This window comes from Sceloporus undulatus, chromosome 4 (genome assembly GCF_019175285.1).
Source record: "Sceloporus undulatus isolate JIND9_A2432 ecotype Alabama chromosome 4, SceUnd_v1.1, whole genome shotgun sequence".
NCBI classification, from domain to species: Eukaryota; Metazoa; Chordata; class Lepidosauria; order Squamata; family Phrynosomatidae; genus Sceloporus; species Sceloporus undulatus.
Window position 1 is genome coordinate 125,611,841 of NC_056525.1, and position 20,729 is coordinate 125,632,569.

Consider the following 20,729-nt stretch of genomic DNA (forward strand, 5'->3'; position numbering starts at 1 on the left):
TCATATATAAGTCTCAAAAAACTGACCCCAAAAACTCAAGTCAACTTATCCATGGGTCATTGTGAGATCAATAAAGGTCAATTAAACAAAATAAGAAGAAAGGAATCATCCCCTGGTGAAAAGCAAGAGTACAATCTGTCATGGAAGCACTGATCCCCTCTGTTCTCTCATCCATCTAGCCTTTAGCATTAACATAAATAGTTATGCCTGAGGGAATTTTGTAAATGCTTTGGTATTGTTTTCCTTTTACATTCTTTGTTACATGCCCCTAGGTTGCCGACTTATCCATGGGTCATATTAAAATCCATAATTTTGGCCCCCAAACATGCCCTCGACTTAAACATGAGGTCAACTTATAGTTGAGTATATATGGTATATATTCCTCTATGTAACAAATCCCAAGAAAACGTGGTCTCACCTGACAACCTCACTATTTCCACCCCATCTCTGTTCATCTCTGCTGTTTAGAATCAAATCCAATATGGCTGATTCCCTTGTTGCTTCATCCACCCTTTGTACAATGAAATTGTCTGCAAGGCTAGTGAGAAATTTGTTGGACCTTATTACACTCATGGCAGAGTGTGACATCCAAAAAATATCTGAGTGAGTGATGTCTCCCATTATAACTATATCTTTCCTTTGTGAATATTTGATCATTTGTTTTAGAAAGGCATCAGCCAAATCTTCAGACTGACTGGGAGCCAACAGCAGATACCCACAGTGAAGTCACTGTTGTTTTTCTCCCCTTTAATTTTTACCCCAAAGACTCTCAACCTGTTTTCCATGCTCTAAATCATGGACCTCCTCACAGATGTATGCATCCTTGACATATAATGCTACACCTCCTCCTCTCCTATTTGATCTAGTTCTATGGAATATGTTAAACCCTTCCATTACTATGTTCGATCATGACACTCATCACAGCAGGTCTCAGTGATGCTTATCAACTCATACTTCTGTGTTAAGACCTCAAGCTTATCTTATTTCCCATGCTCTGGACATTAGTGTAATGACATCAAAGCCATGGGCCATTCTGCCCAGCTGATTTCTTTTTTGTGTTTTTCTGCCCACTGTTGGCCTCTTCTACTATTGACTATTGTCCCCAGTTCTTGGTGTCCCCATACCCTCTGGAATACTGACTCCCTCCCCACACATAACTAAGATTAAAGCACTCCTGAAAACATCTGCAAGACTCCTAGCAAATACATTATTTCCAAATACTATGAGGTGTAACCCATCTCTTGCCAGAAGTCCATCTTCATGAAAGCACACACCACAATGCAAGAAGCCAAATGTTTCATGGTGGCACCATCTGCAGAGCCACTTGTTCAGTTCTAGTGTTCTTCTCCCTCGACCTTGGTCACATCTTTCAAAAGGGAGGAGCAATGAAAGCAAAGGAAAGGAGAAATTAAATAACAACCTCTGTCACAAAGTCCTTTAATTTCCTACCCAGAGCCTTGTAGTCCCTTGCAATATGCTAAATGCTATATTTTGCTGCATATAAAGATAACTCCTACTCCTCAGAGAACAGACTATAGATCTTCCCTCTATGGAACCCTCTAAAGTTGCCTTCAGACATCAGAAGTGTGAGGTCTTGTCCCTGTTTCTGTGCCTCATAATCACTGATTAAGAGAGCATGGAAACGATAGTGTAACTCCAAGCATGAAGCATGGTTTTATTTAATTTTTATTTATTTCCACTATCCCTTTACACCATGTACTCATGGAGAGATTGTTACTGTGTGCCTTCAAGTCCATTCTGACTTAGGGTGAACCAAAGTGAACCTATCACAGGGTTTTCTTGGTAACATTTATTCAGAAGGGTTTTTTTTTTTCTCCCTATGCCTTCCTCAGAGGTTAACAAAATGTAACTATCCCAAGTTCTCCAAGTGGGTTTCTGTGCCCTGGTCAAACCCTGGTCTCCAGAGTCGTAGTCCAGCACTCAAAGCACTACACCAGGCTGGTTCTCTCAGGGACAGCACACAGTCTCAAAATAAACAGCACACCTACACAAGGCTCCAGACAACACAGACAAACAATCAACACTGATCCTCAAACACAAGCTCACTTTATGTCTCCTCAAGAGAGATCTTCCACCATTTCGAGCTTGATAAAGAAAAAAATGTAGCCCATTTTGAGATTTTTAAAGAAACATTGTAGTCCTGATAATTCTGTCTGACAATCAGTGCTAAGAAGACCACCATATGCTAACAGTGGCATCATCAATGGAGCCTTCAGGAAGTGACAAATAGCATCATGCAACCTTACTCAGAGATCCCACATGATCTTCTAGGGACTAAAGGAGGGCTCAGCTTGTAACTCTGGGTGAACAGAGAACAGGAGCAGTTTGAAAACCCCTTCAGAACTTCTCTTCTTTTGGATTGAGAAAACTCATCTATACAACTGCATGGCAAAGGCCAACTAGTACACACACAGGGAGACACAAATATACACACGCTATCTAAATTTCCAGGCCAATTTTGAAAGATTTTGCAGAATGTTTCTTTTTTTAAAAGGTATAAAGAAAAATGAACACGGAGCATGGAAGGATAGATAACACGAATGGCTGAATCAGTGTTTGCCTCAAAAGAATGTAGTTGTCATATGCATTGCAACGTTCAAAGAAAAATGGACTTATACTGTGGGCTCAGAACTACAAAAATATATCCGTTGGCCTCCAAAACAAAACCCCTCATAATTCCCAGTGGTTATGCTGCTGAGGATTTGGGGAACTATAGTCCAAAAAAACAACAATTCCAATGTCTGGCTGAGACCACACTGTGACTTCTCTTTATGCCTTGTCTGCAGTTAACTTTAAAAAATAGCAATAGTGTCCTAAATGATCCACCATTTTTCTGGCCACTATGCAGACTGTCATGTTCCTTTATGTAGAAGTCTTACTCTTTTCATTGTTCTCCTAATGAGCATTTTATTTTTCTCTCAGATTTCCTTTCTGACATTAAGAGGAAGGTTGTATATTGAACTTTCTACAGCACAATGAGCAACAGAATAATTTCCCCATAGTACGTCCCTCAAAACCAGATGACATGCTTTTATTTTTCCTTGCGATATTGAAATAATCTCTGTATCATAATAATAATAATAATTTGTTTTATTTATATACCGCTGTTCCAAAGATCATAGCGGTGAACAGCAAGTAAGCTAATTAGCAAGTAAGCTAATTTGCCCCCAACAGTCTGGATACTCATTTTAGCGACCTCGGAAGGATGCAAGCCTGAGTCGAGCTTGGACCCTTTTGCTGGTCTTGAACTCGCAACCTTGTGGTTTTGAGTGGATGGCTGCAGTACAGGCATTTAACCACTGCGCCACCAGGGCTCATGACTGCTGTACAAATATGCAGGCTCTAGCCAGACTTCTGATATAGTCAAGACATACACATGTTTTGAATGAAAATTGGAGGCATATTTCAGACTTATACCCAGGTAAGTTTCTATTGCAAAGCTTCTTTTATATCACATAAAATTATCTCCCCTCAGAGAGAACTACAGCACCCTGAGTTTGTGTGAGCCACTATTCCAAGTTGAACTTGGAAAAGTCAAGATTTGGACTAAAAATTCCAGATTCCTTCAACCAGCATGGCCACTAGCCAAGATGGCACAGGGTGGATTCTGGAAGTTGTAAACCCAAAAAGTAACTTTTCCATACTCTGAGTATGCACTTGATTGAAATAACTGATCAATAACTTATGCTGAAACAGCACAGCATCTCCTCAGGGCATGCATATCGCTCTTGCTCCTAGGAACTGAGTTCCTAGTCTCCTGTGGGCAGACTCAAGGCGCAGCATCCTGATGATGCATGCCCTGACTCCGCCCCCAGGGTGCCATCATGCCATGCGCTACTCCAGATGGCATGCCTCCGGCACTGTGTCCAAATGAAGCAGTGTCAAAGGGGCACTATACAGTCATGCTGACACAGCTATGGCAGCCTTTGGAGGGTGCAAAAGGACCCACTTTTTGCAGCTTCTTTTTGCACCCTCCAAAGGCCAGATCAGGGCTGCAGCATGAGGTTGCTGCGGCCCTGATCCAGCCTTAGGGGCAGTCTGTAGAGCCCCTGTGTGATAGCTGTCTACTCCAGTGCAAAGACACAGCAAAGTTTGCTGAAGCTGTTTACATCTCAATATAAACAGGCTGGAAAGGAACAAGGCCAGAGAGGTAAATGGGTTACTTCTCTCTGGACAGATGGACTGGGTTCCTAAGAGACTTTTATTACCATTGTTTTAATTATTTATCCCTCTGATTTGGTAATTCCTAAACTAGACCTGTGCAGAGGTTGTTACAGGACTGGGCCCTTCAAGAGACATTATGCTTCCCCAAACTGCTCCTAATCTTGAGCAGCCTATAGTTGTCTGGGTTAAGATGACAAACTCCCTTGTCACAACTGCACTGGGGATTATGATGGCAGAACCTGCATTCCTGAGATTTGCTCTGAATGGCTTGTTCCCAGCCAGTGGAGCTATCCAGAGAGTTGGTGCTGATTGAGCAACTAAGCCCCAGAGGAGTATCATAGCAGATGGCTCAAGCAAGCTAGTCCTGGTCTCGGTCTTGCCTGAATTTCTTTTGACAGCTTTTCTTCCTTGCCTCTTCAGCAGAACAACTGTTTTGTTTGGTAGCTTGCTGGAACAGCTAGGGCTATCCTAGAACTATGCTGAACCCCATATTCTGTCACTAGGCCATTGATAGTCTGCAGATTAAGTACCTGTATGAATTTTGCATAATTTATTCTGTTTAAACTATTGTTTTCAAGATAGTTTTATTATTATTTATCTTTATTTTTCAGAATAAGGAATGGGTGAAAAAATCAAAGGAAAATAACACAGATATAGTATATACTCAACTATAAGTTGACCTCATGTATAAGTCGAGGGAAGGTTTGGGGACCAAAATTATGGATTTTGATATGACCCATGGAGAAATCGAGGGTAAAATTTATGGGCATCTAACAAATGATGTTAAGTATGAATCAAAGGAAAACAATGCCAAAGAACTTACAAAATTTCAGCAGGCATAAGTGTTTGTGCTCATACCAAAGGCTGGATGGATGAGAAAATAGAGGGTGGGGGAGGTTCAGTGATTCCAGGACAGATGGCACTCTTGCCTTTCACCAGAGGATGGTTCTGACCCGTGGATAAGTCGACTCAGGTTTTTTTTGGGTCACTTTTTTGACCTAAATTTCTAGACTTATATATGAGTATATACAGTATTTCCCAATTTTTATTCCTTTATCTTAGAGGATTGCTGGTAATATACTTTTTATGTTTCAATGAAATCCAATAATTTTAGGATGTCAGATGTGTTCCTAAAGGCCAAAAGCTACAGAAATGCCTTCTCAAAGCATCTCCACTAGCCCTGGGATTTTCCAGAGTCCCTGCAAGGGACTCTGAGATGGGAACTGGGAACGTCATGACATGAAACTGAAACCCAGCCTAATAGGACTGCACACACACAGGCTCCAAGTCTGAAGGGATAAGAATATACAACACTAGTCCCTGCCACTCATGGGCAGCATGGAGTCTCTGGATTGTCTGATTAACAATGTGCCCATCAACATTTAGCTAGTCAACAGAACAAAACCTTCTGCTCAGTGACCTCAAATGGAGAATGTACCCACCAGAGCAAGATTTGTATATGGCCCTTACACTTTTCAGAGGTCTGGAACCTTAGCCTTCCAACTAGTAGCTACAGATAAGTCTAGAGACCTTTGAGCTGTACTAAAGTAAACAGTTTTATAAAAATGATTTCTAGAAATATTGTTATGGATGTTCTCACTCAGTCTGATCCCATATTGGCTGTAAGGCAAGTTACAATATTAAATGCATATAGAAATTAAATTCCAGATGCAACTGAAGGCAGTTCCTCTAGGTTTATTAACAAGCAAAGAGTTGATGTCTGTAGTTTCCAAAACATTTTCCCTATCTATCTCCTCTTATTGCATAAGACAAAGGCAAATCAGAGGTTGGTGCCATCTATCCCTAAATAACAACAACTCTTCTCAGAGCATCTAGAATTCAGTTATTGGGTTGGGAGGATATCCAGGGGGCTAAAGGTTTTGGCTGGCATGGATAACCAACTAAACATGTCTGGCTTCCAGAGCCTTGCCCCACCTCACTAGTCAAAAAATCGACCCAGAATAGATCAACTTTTCAACAGGTCAACGTAAATACTGTACTCTTATCAAAAAGAAGGGGTGGAAAGAACCATCCCCTTCTCTGATTGGTTAAAGGCAAGAGCTTAAAGCACCGGCCCCCTCTACTCTCTATGTGACAGTGCCACTTCTGGCCTTTCTGAATGTCTGGATGGAAAAATGGTGGCAGTGGCGGCTCTCTGGTGCTCCCCTTGAATGGGCACTGAGAATGTGTAGGTTTGTCAACTTTTCTGGGCTGAAATCAGATAGAGTTCTCACATTAAATTTAAAGGCTGTAATCACTGCTAACCTACTCTCCATTTTCTTTGCAATCTTTTCTTTACATCCTTTTTGACATGTGCACATTTTCTTAGCTCCTCTCACACCCGGTCACCTCCTCCACACATCACATAGCCATCATTTACTGTAGTCCAGGCTTTAGGGTGAGCACAAACAGTTACGCCTCCTGGAATGTTGTAAGATCTTTGGCATCATTTTCCTTTGCTTTGTGCTTTACATCCTTTGTTGCATGCCACTCAGTTTTATCCTCAGTTTATCCAAGAGTCATATCAAAATCCATAACTTTGGCCTCAAAACCTTCCCTGGTCTTATACATGAGGTTGACTTATACATGAGTATACGGTTAACAAAAATGAACAGATTTGCTGACATATCTTGAATTTGGAGGCTTGTTTTAACTGCACAGTTCGGCTTGTTTTGTTTTCTGTGAAGAATTTGGGGTTTCTTGTCCCCCATTCCAATCTGTGTCTTCTGAGACTGAAGCTCACAAAATACAGCTGCTACAACAGGCAAGTGAAGACAACCCATAAGAAGGAAAGGAAGATCTGAAGGGAGAGCAAAGCTGTCAACCTAACAAAAACCTCAGACAGATTCTACTACAGGGGATAAACATTTCACTTTCCAGATGCTCTAGACATCAGTTCCCCAAAACTCCAGCCGATATGGCCAAGTAGTAGGAAATTATGGGAAGTACAGTACAAAGCTACCTTAGGAGGGGCAAAAAAAAAAAAAAAATTCCACCTCTATTTTAGCAGTAACCACTCATATATCCTCAGGTTTTCCTGGTCATCATGAATTCTAGAAGTTTGCTTTAATAAAATTCAAGGAACTCAGTATCTCAGTATGCCATGGACACAACCATTTTCTGCACTGGAGTTTTTGATCAGCTGAGGAAACCACACGAAAAGTCTAGACTCTGTCACCAAGGTTCTAAAGACATCTCTTCTCATACGCTGTGCATCACTAACTCAGAGCTACTCACACTTTAGCCATTTGTCTTGGGTATGAATTTGTTCATACCAACCATGAAAATGAATTTTTCTCCTCTCTCATGACGTATTCCTCGCATTCAATCTCATCACCAACACCTGCTCAGCAGTATTCTCAAACAGTCTCCATATCCTGAGCTGCACCTGGGAGTGATAAATTTGCTCTCTCTCACACACGCCCATTCCCACCACTACTCTTGTTGCCGCTCTCCACATTGGCCCATTGCGGTGCTAAACTTCACCCAACTACAGGCACAGTAACTACTGCTCTGGGAAAAAAAACTGAGAACCTTTTCTGGGCCCCTATGTCAGAAAACAAGCCAGCAAGTTGGAATAGGCCCAGGAATGTGTCTGAAGCTGGGAACGGAGAGTTCCACTCCAGCACCAGTTCTAAATGAGCAAGCAGTTCCCATGGTCAGGAAGCCAACATGGGGAGCCATCAGTTGAGGAGCAGGTAAACAAGAAGTGGAGGCAGAAGAAGCAACAGCTGGTGGGAGAAGGGTAGGATCAAGGTTCTAGCATAAGAAACCAACAACTGGAAACTTTGGGGATACACCCAACACATTCTTCTGACCTTTTCCATTTTGCAGCAGAGGCATTTGAAGGAAGATGGCATCCTGTTTTAACAGGGCATTGCAGGTAGGAGCGCAAACAATTAGTCCTTAGCTTCATCAACACAGGGTCACATATGGGGAGATTAGGGACTAATCAAAGCTTTAGTATCATAGCTATTTTGCTACTCTAATCTCCCCTCCCACACACACCAAGAATAGGCTGGACTAGTACAGTCTATGCCATGGGTCACTGAAGAGTATGTACAGCACTGTGAAAATCTACAGCGCTATATAAATAAAGCATAATAGTAATGATGATAATAATAATAAGTGTGTTCACAACAGACAAGAAAAAAAATGCAGCTACAAGGCTGTTCAAAAGAGCTGCTCCTAGGACCCATATTATAGCAGTTTTATAACAAACCTGCTGGCTTCTGGACTCAATCCAAATGCTAAGTCTTAGCCTTGGATACCCTGTATTCATGGTTTTCAATCAGGTGAGTGGGCAAGGGATCCTCAGATGTCATTGGATTTCATGTCCAAGCATAACAAGTGGTCAGGCATACTGTACTGGTTGATCAACAAGATCTGGAGCCTCCCTTGTGGGAAATCCCTTACCTAAGGTCTTGGATCAGAACATCTGAAGTAATTAAATCCCTCCCAAGTATTCCTTGACATGCTTCAAGACAAAGTGAAGAGCCTTTTTCAAATCAAGAGGTGCATTCTGCTCAGCAGAAGGGGTCATATACAGGTGATAGGGGAGAGCAGGGATGAAGATAAAGCCCAAAAGTGGACAGGATGGTCCTCCCTCACACATAATACTTTTCAAGCCCTTCACACCCTTTCCTTCCATCCATACCCCCCATTCATACTTTCAGATGTCTTCGCAACATCCTTTTGATCATCGTAACTCACTCTGTGCAGAGTAGCCTTTGAAGAGTTTTCACAAACTTCTGCTGGCCCTAACTGCTGCAGTCAGACTGTTGACTGGGGCTGGTTATAGGTAACAGTTGCAGTAGCATCTTCTTTGGCTACTGGTATGTTTTCAGGCACAATTCAAAGTGCTGGATATGTTTTGTGAAGCCCTCTGCAGCTTAGGCCTAGGTTATCTGAGGGACAATATTTTGCTATATGTCTATGCTAGTTTTGAGATCTTCAGAGGAGGCCCTCCTATCCATCCCTCCACTTTCAAAGATATATCTAGTAGATTTGCAGAAGAAGACCTTCTTGGTGACTGATCCCAGACTCTGGGGACTCCCTTTCTTCAGAGGCTATACAAGCTCCCTTTAGGACGTACTTCTGGCAGCAGGTGAAGACAAGCCTTATGCAAACAGGCATCTGGGAAATGTCAGGGAAAGGGCTTTTAATAAATGTGCTGCATTGTCCTTTTTTGTTACTTTTAAAGACTATGTTTTCAATTCCTATTGATAGGTGAATTATATTTTAATATTTGTACGTTTTATTGATGAATGCTTTCATCTATATCTCTTTTAGTTTTGTAAGCTACCTTGAGTCCCAGGGATGAACGAATGTTAAAATATAACATCATCATCATCATCAACAACAACAACAACATCCCATTCACATCCTTCTTTTTTCCCCTCTCCCACCTTTCTGTTTTCCCTTCCTGCTTTGTCTCTGCAATCCATTTTTCTCCCTGCTTCTCTATCAGAGATAATAATAATAATAATAATAATAATAATAATAATAATAATAATAATAATAATTTGTTTTATTTATATACCACTATTCCAAAGATCATAGCGGTGAACAGCAAGTAAGCTAATTAGCAAGTAAGCTAATTTTATTCACACATTTTACCTTCATCCATATATTCACCCCCTTTCACAATTTTTTCCATTCCCACTTATTTATTTTATTAAAGAATTCTATTTATATCCTTCTTTATCATCACTGTGCTGAAAGCAGTGTACACAGCCCTCTTCCACCTCATTTTATCCCTACAAAAACCCTGTGAGGTGAAGGTGTACCTGATCCCATGTCACTCAATGAATTTCAGAGTCAGTGGTATGTCAACCTGGACCTCTCATATCCCAGTCCTGTATTCTAACCATACTCACTTCTCATTTGGCTTTCTTTCTAAGCTGGGGGTTAGGCAGGGAGGAATAGAGCACTCTGTTCTTCCACTGGGAGCTTTCATTCTTTCTTTCCATGCTTCTCTCAGCATGCAGCATGAAACACAGTGGGCCACAGATGAAGGAAGAGAACGATTTTTCCTCTGCTGGCAGACCACTATGTTTCAATGCTGAGGTTTGAAATAAGACTGCCCTTAAAAGAAATGTAGGAACATAATGCTTATTAATCCATCATCTGTTCAGCCGGGAGAAGGGGTACAAGGAGGGGAGAATGTGAGCCAGACAATAACCATCCATTGGCAGAACTCTTCAGCCAGCATATGGAATTCCAGGAGTTGGAATCCACAAAGGAAACTTTTCCAAGTTCTGTTTATGAATTACATTCAACTTACATGTTGGACATTCCCAGGTCCTGCTTTAATATCTTCAGAGGAGATAATGCTAACGGTTTGCTCCTTTGTAGAGAGGCAGACAGTGGGCAGCAAGAACCTATGTCTTCCCTGTGGGGGTGCCCTCTCCTTGAAAAACATTCCCCAGGAAAATGTGCTTGGCTAACTCACAGGCAAGGTCTGGCTTCCAAACAAATATATTCCCAATTTAGGGAGCCCTTTTCATTTAGAACTCCTGAGCTATAAAGATTTATATTCTGCTGAATTCATGAACATAAAATTATTGTGGTGGTTAAAATCTGACTGAAAAATTAGGGGGGAATGGTCTTTAAGAGGGATCAGTTAGTCTATTGATGCTGCTGTGTTTTAAACCTTAAGAGGCTATGTTGCACAGATAAAAAAACTTACCATCTAATCCCTTCCCAGAGCAAGGGAGTATAAGGAACCAACTCTGCAGGCCATTGACTCTGCCTTACCTAGTCCACCTTGCTTTCTCTTCCCTTCAGTTCTCCTAGTTTTCCATTGTCAGATCTAACTGGTTGGTTTCCCCAGCACTCCACCTGTTTTCAGAACATGATGGTAATTACTTTTGCAGATGGAAGGAGGAATGAGAAACCTGGTTCCTGGCATAAGGTTCAGTGGTTGGTTCCTGACTCTGATCTGGATGATTTATGCTTGCAATTTCAAGCAAGCCAGAAATCTCTCCCTCCCTGTACTGTCCTTTAAAAGATTTTTTTTTAAGGATAGAGAATCTGGTTTGAATTAGTGTTACTAATGCTGTTCTCTACATTTTACGTTTTTAGGGATGGGCTAAATGTATTATTCTCTGGATGAGAGCGTTCTGATTTTCCAAGCTTTGCTGTCAGTGGGGCTCTAGTGCTCATATATGGGAGGGACTGAGCTTTAACCATTATACAAGAGGGGATTTCTGCAGGTGTAAAATTTGTGGCATGTAACAACTCCATGGCTTCCATGACTGAAAAGTTACAACAACTTAAAGCTGGTATGATTACTTGGATACAAGGCAAGTCTCCAATGTAGCTGTCCTGTAAAAAGCTAAACCAGTCCGTCTTTGCAGTGAAGCCTGCAACATACCACTTTCTTAGTCAGTCTGACATCATATAGGACAGCTCTTCCCAACCTAGTGCTTTCCAGATGTTGTAGGCTACAACTCCCAGGATTCCCGACATTAGCCATGCTAACTGGGCTGAAGTCCAGAACATCTGGACAGCACCAGTCTGAGAAAGGCAAAAGTAGGCAAGTCAAGTGTTCATACACTTCTTTTGAATTCCTGCTATTTCTTTGGCTAAATGTCTGATGTTCTCTAGTTATAAGCAACTCATCTTACGGAGGCATGTAATAGGATGACTTAGCCAAGCCTCTGTAAGCTGAATGCTGGCATCATGTCTAGAATTTCTCTGACAACTTTTTCAATCAACAAACACAAAGGAAATCCAAAGTTCTCAGTAGTAGTGTATAACATTATTAAGCTTTACCTTTATTCTTTCACTTTTCATGGGAATGTCCAACACTGTGGGAGTTCTGGAAGATGATTGCTGAATGCTGCCAGGAATCTCTCCCCATTAAACCCAAGAAAACAGTTACAATCATGCTTCTTCATCATTTTGAACCCAACCAACCTGCATTCTTATATAAAGATCTTCTTAAATAACTGTACACATGGCAAAATTCACGTGCAATCTTCTAAAGGAGGAGCCCTAGTTGTGCAGTTGTTAAATGCCTGTACTGCAGCCACTTAGTCACAACCCACAAAGGTATGAGTTCAATACCAGCCAGGGGCTCAGGGTCAACTCAGCCTCACATGCTTCCGAGGTTGCTAAAATGAGTACCCAGATTGTTGGGGGAAAACTAGCTTACACATTGTAAACCATTTAGGTACTGCTGAAGTGCACTGATAAGTGTGTAGAAGTGTACTTGCTATTGCTAAAGACAAGCAAATGGGTTCTTGAACACATCAGACCAGGTCTCTCCTTGGAAGCAAAAATGATCAAGTTGAGACTATCATACTTTGGCCACATAATGAGAAGGCATGGATCACTGGAAAAAACAATAATGCTAGAAAAGTTAGAGGGTAGAAAAAAGAGAGGAAGACCACAAACCAGATTGATAGACTCAATTGGGGGAGTATGGGCAAGGGCTTGCAGGATCTGAGCAAGGCAGTGGAGGATAGGGATTCTTGGAGATGTCTCATCCATAGGTTGCCATGAGTCGGAACTGGCACGAGGGCACAACAAATTGCTAAAGAGCAGTTAACTGATAAAATTGTTGTGGAACCATGAATATGTATAACCTTATTCTGTGAGTAGAATAAGCAAAGACTCGCAATATTAAAAACAAAGCCATGGTTTCCATTCATCTCCCGAATAGAAGCCCTTCAAGTTCCTAATGAAGTACCAGACAAGATATGGTTCATATATTTTTCTATAGCTTGACTATATAACATACATCAAAATTCTCAATGATCTCCTAGCTAGACTCTTTTACTCTACTTGTCCCAAAACCTCACCTGTTATTTCCTAAGGAAAATGAACAGATTTTATTTTTTCCTCCATTAATAATCTTATTTGAATTGTTACATGTGTTCTTCCTGTGGGTTATCTCTATTTTTAACCTTATTTCAAAATAAAACCCTGTGCTATAAAAACTGAAGCATAACGTAAGCAGCTCGAGTTGCTCACTTTCACTTCCTGGCAAAATTTTGAAATGGTGAACTCACATTCCTTCCCAAATAACTTTTATTTTCTGGTGAGCTGCCTGTGGCAAAACATAAAGGAAGCTGCATGAGTAGCTGAAAATCCTTCCAAGGCAGTGATATGCAACAGTGTTTTGTGATAGTTGTTTTCTCCATATCTTGTCTTCCCTCCATACCAGGTGTTGAATGCTATATTTCAGAGGAAGGAACCGGCAAACCCATCTCTGACTATTCTTTGCATAAGAAAACTCTGTGAGACTCATGAAGTTGACATAATTCAGCAGGTGACTTGAAGGCACATATAAACACACTCCTGAAGAATCACCAAGAAAGAAAAGCATGGCTGGGTTGTTTTGAAAACAAACAAAACACTGGAATGACAGAAGTGACTTGGAGGTGGTCTTAGGGCTGCCAGATGAGGTGCATCATCTAAATGCCATGCCCCCCGAGCAGCTGGAAGCCGCCCCGTCTGCCTGCCTGTTTTGGGCCTTTAACCGGAAACCACATAAGTTGCATTCTATTATGAAATTAATGTATACATGATACATACTAGTCTAGAAATTTTAGCCAAAAAATAGACCAAAAATTGGGATTGACTTATCCTCAAGTCAATGTAAGTACAGTACCTTTACTCTTATCAAAAAAGAAACCATACCTTTTCCCTTTCTGACTTATGGTGAGTCTAACACTTGTGGAGTTTTCTTGGTAAGATTTGTTCAGAAAGGATTTGCTTTTCCCTTCCTCTGAAGCTGAGAGAGGAAGCTAAAGATGGACAATGACAAAATACATTAACATACAAACAGGCTAGTGAGGGAAGAAGTGGTTTTTCAGATATTAAGGTTGCAAGACATTGGAGTCTTTCAAAGAAAATATCAGCACCTTGAATTGGGCTTGGGTATGAATAAGTATCAATTCTTGTTCCAACCTCTCATGATCCATTCTTCTTTGCTGGAATCTAGAGGCACTAAATCCATGATTTACCAGACCAGTATTCCATCAAAAGAAACAAAGACAGAAACAGCCTGAAGACTGGTTGGGCATGACTTACTCTTGATCAACATGGCAGGGGAGGGGATTGGACTGGGTGGACCTTGTGGTCTCTTCCAACCCTATGATTCTATGAACAGAGGCTGACTTATAGTAGCCAAAGGATTATTTTCTTGACATTTATAGAACAGCCTCTTAAAATTGTAGCCTAAAATTTTGCCCAGGACTGATATTAGGTACACTGGTCTATAATTTCTCAAATCCACTTTTTGCCTCTCTTTAAGACAGGACAACATTTGCTCTCTCCATCTTTTCAATGTTTCACCTGTTCTCCAGGAATTCTCAAAGATTATAGTCAATGTAGAATAATGTCCACAACCTTTTCCAGCATCCTGGGCAATAATCCATATGACCCTGGAGATGAAATCAGAACTCATTGCTAAGAAGGATTAGGTTTGATCTTTCTCTATTGTCTCCACCGAGAGGTAAAGACATTTCTTTATTTTAACAGATCTGGTGTGCTTCTGAACTGTGGGGATAAGTGGTTGAATAGTGCCTATGCCTTTTACGGGGTTTTTTTATGTGACAGTTCTAATAGACTTTGGTTTTAGTCTTTATTTTTATTGTTAACCACTTTGAAAGACTTTGTGTCAGGACAATGAGGTATAAATAAAACAAAATAAATCTCATCCAAAATAGCCTGGTGTTCTCTAACACTCTTTAAGTCTATATTATGCTACAGGTTCTATCTTTTACCTTCTATCATCTGTTCCACTTTTCCCAGCTTGAAAGCAACTCTTCTTTCAGGAGAAAAGTGAGACAAATTAGTAGTAAAATAGCTCTCATTTTCTATGGAGGCACACTATGGTCTTCCGGTTATATTGGTCACCACAATGTCCATTCAAGAAAGGGCTTTCTAAACCAGCTAACTGTTAATTTAATACTACTAATTCTTCCATAATGCATATGTTTTGGAGTTGCCCCATAGGAGCTACATTTCAGGAGGAAGTAATAACATGAATAAATTTGATTTTGGAAAGTTCCTTGATACTCCTTTATGTATGTGTTCTTTTGAATTATTTACCTGTTTCTTGGAAATTAACAAATGGACAACGGAATGGATTTATTGCACCCTTTTGAGTACTAAAAGACTGCTACTTGATTACTGTAAAAATCATTTTTCTCCAGCTGTGATCCAATGAATAGAAGATCTAACAACATTTGCAATATCTGACGGAATGATCTATATGCAACATTTACAAATGGACTTATATTTCATAGAATCATAGTTGGAAGAGACCGCAAGGGCTATCCAGTCCAACCCCATTCTGCCATGCAGGAACTCTAAGTCAAAGCATCCCTGACAGATGGCCACCCAGCCTCTGTTTAAAGACCTCCAAGGAGGGAGACTCCACCACACTCCAAAGGAGTTTGTTCCACTGTCGAACAGCCCTTACTGTCAGGAGGTTCCTCCTAATATTGAGGTGGAATCTCTTTTCCTGCAGCTTGCATCCGTTGCTCCGGGTCCTAGTCTCTGGAGCAGCAGAAAACAAGTCAGCTCCCTCCTCAGTATGACATCCCTTCAAATATTTAAACAGGGCTATCATATCACCTCTTAACCTTCTCTTTTCCAGGCTAAACATCCCCAGCTCCTTAAGTCATTCCTCATAGGGCATGGTTTCCAGACCCTTCACTATTTTAGTCACCCTCCTTTGGACACGATCCAGTTTTTCAACATCCTTTTTAAATTGTGATGCCCAGAACTGAACACAGAATTATTCCAGGTGGGGCCTGACCAGAGCAGAATAGAGTGGCACTATTACTCCCCTTGATCTAGACAATGTACTTCTATTGATGCAGCCTGGAATCACATTGGCCTTGTTAGCTGACGCATCGCACTGTTGACTCATGTTCAACTTGTTGTCTACTTGGACTCCCAGATCCCTTTCACACATAGTCTCGTTCAGCCAGGTGTCCCACATTTGGTTATCTTTTATAGAAACTTATGACTGATGTGGTTATTTTTCCTCCTTCTGTGTTTTTATTTTCCTGCTTTTGTTATACTGTACCATTATTGTAAGTAACTGAGGTCACTTTTGAATATACAGTACATGAACATTAAAAAAAAAGACTCAACTTCTGTTGTCAACCTCCTTGAAACCTGAGTACTTTGCTTAAGGCAACAGACAGATCTAGGTGGGAGTTAACCATCACTTCTTCATCCCAGGTTCCTAAGACTATCTTAACAATACTCACTGCATTTAGTCTGCAGTCTTTACCATGAAAAGTGATATAAGCAAATGCTTCATCTGAGCTTGGTTTTTGTAGGGTTTTTTTTACTCTTTCCTCCACAGCCTGCTTTTGTACCATCCAGGCTGATGGAAAAGTCCAGAGAACCTGAACGCTTACATAGTATTTTTGTGACATTATGGTCAACCCTATCATAGGATTCCTAAATTCTGTTGAGAATGAAATTCAAGTGTATCTATTAGCATGCAGAATCAAGTCCTGTTCTTTGAAGGAAGATAAGCAATATGAAAGCTCTCTTCATCTTTGCAAAGACCATTTTGTTTCTATTATGGGCTGAACTGAAAAAACACCACAGAGGAAGTTAGATAAGTTTGGTGCTGGATTTCCCAGTTCTGCACTTCTGACATCCAACTATGAAACAAATATAGTCATACAGACAGAGACACACAGACACAAATTTGTGTTTTGACTTAGGGCAGGGAATGGAATGGAATAGAATGGCAATTTCATCCAGCTGCATTTGAAACCACACTCTATAATGCAGACCCAGAATAAGGCATAAGTACCAAAAGAGATTATTAAGGATCTATACATGAGGATGTAGGACATGTTTGCCTGCCTGGTATATCTCAACTTATCACAAGTGCTCATGTATCTTTTGGGAAATGGTGCAAAAGTATGTCCGACAAGATACCACCCTAGACAGACAGCATTTTTTGATGTTTCAGAAACCATCTTATCTTAATAGCATGAGATAATCACTGCTCCAGTAGTTCCAAAGCAGCAAACATTTTTTTTATATATCTCTTTTTTTATATAGGACCAACTGTTGTTGGTGGTGCTGCTGCTGCTGCAGAAGCCTGAATGACATGCCATCGCCCTGGCCTTAGAGGGAGAGAAAAGGCATGCCTAGGCCCAGAAGCAGATGAAAAACCCTCCATCCATCCCAACTGCCACTGTCCTGGTCTTGGAGGGAGGAAAGAATTGGCAGTATCTGCTGGACTTGATCCCCTTCCCCACTGCCATTCCCTTCTCCTACTGTGTCATGTCTTTTTTAGGTTAAAAACCAGAGGGCATGGAACTGTCAGATTAAGAATCTGTAAGCAGCTCTAAGAGTCTTTCTGGCAGAAGAGCAGCATATAAATAATAATAATAATAATAATAATAATAATAATAATAATAATAATAATAATAGGATTAATTAAATGCTTAAAATGAACTACTGTATATCCTCCACTATAAGTCGACCTCATATATAACTTGGGGACAGATTTTGGGGCCAAAATCATGCATTGTGATATGACCCATGGATTAGTCGAGGGTAAAATTTAGGGGCATATAAAAAGGATGTAAAGAATGAAGCAAAGGAAAACAATGCCAAAGAACAAAATTCCAGCAGGCATAACTGTGCTCATACTAAAGGCTGGAGAGAGTAGAGCAGGGTTAGTGCTTCCAAGACAGATTACACTCTTGCCTTTCACCAAGGGATGGTTCCTTTAAAAAAAGAAAAAGAGTTAAAGCACAGTATTTACATTGACCCATGGATAAGCCAACTCAGGTTTTTGGGGTCATTTTTTAACCGAAATTTCTAGACTTATACATGAGTGTATACAATAATAATCAAGTGGGAACCTTTTGTCTCTCAAAGCCTCCGCAGAAGCCCACATTACTTGAAAATCTGCAGATCTTGACCAGAGTGGGGCACACACCCAGCACACCTATGGTCCCTAGCTACCTTAGACAGTTTCTATTTGCTAGCGCCTTCTGTTTGTATCACTGTAACAGGAAAGCAATATTCCTTTACAATACTATAGGAATAACCTATGCCCAATAGGAGTGCCTTAGTGTAAGTGTATAAGTGTGAACTGCCAGAATAACGATTCTCCAGGTTTTCACTCTCCTGTGTCTCTATATCCCAGTCTCTGAAATCACACTGTGTAATGCACTCCCAAAAGTGCATCTCTGTGTGTGTTCTCCACACGCTCTGGCCTATCTCAGCCTCCAAACAAGCCATTGGATATATTTTGTACCTCAAGCACACAGTCACCAATAAAAACACATAGACAAGTTCCACCATTGGTGCTGGTGGCTCCAGTGTCAGGGAGCCAAAGAATTTGCTTTGGGTTATCATTCAAGGAGCTGGCCAAGGTGCTGAAGCATGTCTCCAAATAGGCTCCAACCCTTGGGTTGTTTCTTTAAAGTCTGGACTAAAACACACAGCAGGTTCATTCTCTGAAGTAAGAACCGAAGACTTCCTGGGTAATCCAATACCAAAGATTTTCATTTATGCAACCTATAATATATCCCTGTAAAGCAGACATTTGCTAGACAATCTGGCTATTCAGCATGCCAACAATGTAAAGAAGGGCAAGATTAAGAGATGTGTGTCTACAAAACACTCACAGAGGTTCACTCCAGCATCCCTGAGGTTGGTGTCACCTGGTGGAGGGGCAGCGGGAGGGGGGGCTGCTGTGGTCTTCAAAGGGCCATTTGAGGTCCAGTTGGGTGCTGGGCAAGCAAGAAAGGGACACAACACACTCCCTCACTTGCCCAGCAGCTGTGTCAGTCCCACCAGATGTACTGCGCCACCAGATGTACACTTCCCTCTACAGGGTGACCAGATGCCCTCCTTTTGCAGGGCATCTCCTCCATTTCAACCTTCTGCTCAGGAGGAATTAAAAAATGTCTTCCATTCTGACTGAGAAGCATGGATTTACATTTACACAAAATCCTAGAGTTGGAAGAGACCCCAAGGGCTATCTAGTCCAACCCCATTCTGCCATGCAGGAACTCTCAATCAAAGCACCCCCATTGACAGATGGCCATCCAGCGTTTGCTTAAAGACCTCCAAAGAAGGAGACTCCGCCACTCCCTGAGGGAGTGTGTTCCTCTGTTAAACAGCTCTTACTGTAAGGACTTTCTTCCTAATGTTGGGGTGGAATATCTATTCCTGTAGCTTGCATCATGAGTGTCTTGGGCTTTTATTTGGGCATGTCCTACATTTTTTTCTTGAATGCCCCACATCTTGTGGTGCCTCATCCTCCTTTGTGCTGAGGACATCTAGCCCCCCCTGCCCCTCTCGGGTGCCACCCCAAGAAGTTTGTGCCTCCCAGTGACACCACTGATTCATTCAGGTCATTTGAACTAGGGAGCTGTACACCACGTCCTTGAAACCTAATGGTTAGAGCCCACTCTTAAGGGGTTTCCATTCCTCATCCCACACCCATCCCTAGGGTCAGTCTAAGGGGTTTATCACACTGGGGCTGATTTTGACCTTAAAGAAAGATTAAAGTATATACTTGCAGAAATTGCAAGTAACTGTGAGAATAGTTTTTTGTGGGTTTTTCAGGCTATGTGGCCATGTTCTAGAAGAGTTTCTTCCTGACGTTTCGCCAGCATATGTGGCTGGCATCGTCAAAGACAGATGAAGAGCGAATGTTTATCACATGCAATTGTGCAAATAAAGCGATATCAGAAATGCATTGTTGCTGAAATCTCAAAAGTAAAAAGAGGTGCCTTAATGCTGTTTTGCGACCACTTTAATGGTGGGTTTTGTGCAATGTCGTGTGAAATCTTTATGCATAATTAAATGGTTTTTTCCGGGATGTTCATGGGATAAACTCCTTTTTCACGTGATAAACTCATAAGACAACCATGGCGCTGCTGCTGGAAGAGGTCCTTCACCCCTGTTACAGCCCTCTGCTCTACACCTCAGGGCTCCCCTCTCAAACACCAGTTTTGGGAATGAACTTGCAGGCCAGAAGCAGAGGAGCCTGTGCTTATTTACTGGTTTGTTTCTGTGCGCCTTCTGCCCAGCCCTGTCATAGGGTTCCTCAATTCTGGAGAGAATGAGATTCAAGATACTATGCAGAATCAAATCCTACACATTTGAAGGAAGAGAAGCAATGCTGAACCTCTCTTCATCTTTGCAAAGTCTGTTTTGTTTCCATTATGAACTGAACTGAACTGAACTGAACTGAACTGAACTGAACCTCTCTGGTGGAACTTGCGGGCCAGGAGCAGAGGCGCCTGCCCTGATGATGCCTTGGTTTCTTCTGCCAGTTCCCTTCTCTGAAATGCAGCCTAAAGCATCTGGCGCAAAGGAGGTAGCACTCATTTCAATATCAATGTCATTAAAATTTAAACATTAAACTCAATCAAAATTCAAACATTAACTCACACTTGTCCCTCCCCATTTGCTGGGGTTCGGGGCACAGGACCTCTATCTAGGGATCTCTAGGACCTTGCGCTCTAGGACCCTGTAGGTCCTCCTCTGTGGTTGACATCTGCCACTAGGACCCTGTAGGTCCT

The 20,729-nt window shown here is 41.4% G+C and overlaps 1 protein-coding gene across 1 annotated transcript in view; it reads right to left on the reverse strand.

Annotated features, from left to right (window-relative positions):
- PAPPA2 (pappalysin 2) overlaps positions 1 to 20,729 on the reverse strand; it is a 170,232-nt gene that overhangs the window by 148,239 nt on the left and 1,264 nt on the right. The gene's annotated exons all lie outside the window — the stretch shown is intronic.